At 39.0% G+C, this 667-nt stretch overlaps 1 protein-coding gene across 8 annotated transcripts in view; it reads right to left on the reverse strand.

Annotated features, from left to right (window-relative positions):
• Window positions 1-667, reverse strand: part of lingo1a (leucine rich repeat and Ig domain containing 1a) — an 81,992-nt gene that overhangs the window by 17,249 nt on the left and 64,076 nt on the right. The window lies entirely within an intron of this gene.

Raw genomic sequence — 667 nt, forward strand, 5'->3', positions numbered from 1 at the left:
TGGCTTCCAGCTCACACACACACACACACACACACACACACACACACACACAGCTCAGTTTTCACCAACAGTTTTCTGTCTCTCTCGCTCAGGCTCATGAATCGCGTTCTGTCTCCAGGCGTCTACTGAACGCCGCACACTCATCGTCTCCTGAAACACAAACCCTTGGCTGAGATCACATGACCTCTGTAACTCCACCGCCTCTACAACACTCTTTTCCACTCTTCAGAACACAAACCTCGGCTTGCTTTCTATTTTAGTCGCTGCCGATAGATTCAACGACGTAAATCAATCCTACAGAACCACAAAACACACACTTAGACACTTCATTGGCTTCTGCATAGGTTAACATTACACCGTCCCACAATGCAATGGGCCTGTTTTACTATTATAATATATGGTATTTTGACACCTTTTTGTCAACAAACGAAGGTGAGGCGAAAATTGCAAATTGAATAATTTTAATTGAAACATTATGGAGCACTAACAATTGTTTTTAAGAAACATCTATAAAGACATGATCATTTTAAATAATAATAAAATAATAAAAAATGAATCCAGTCTATTAATTATATAGTAGCCTAATTACCGTACTGTCCCGAATATAAGACGATATTTTTTTCTTGGAAATACATCTGAAAAAACGCGGTCGTCTTATATTCAGGGT

The sequence above is a fragment of the Sinocyclocheilus rhinocerous genome, unplaced genomic scaffold, assembly GCF_001515625.1.
Source record: "Sinocyclocheilus rhinocerous isolate Xijiao unplaced genomic scaffold, SAMN03320098_v1.1 scaffold1605, whole genome shotgun sequence".
Lineage (NCBI taxonomy): Eukaryota > Metazoa > Chordata > Actinopteri > Cypriniformes > Cyprinidae > Sinocyclocheilus > Sinocyclocheilus rhinocerous.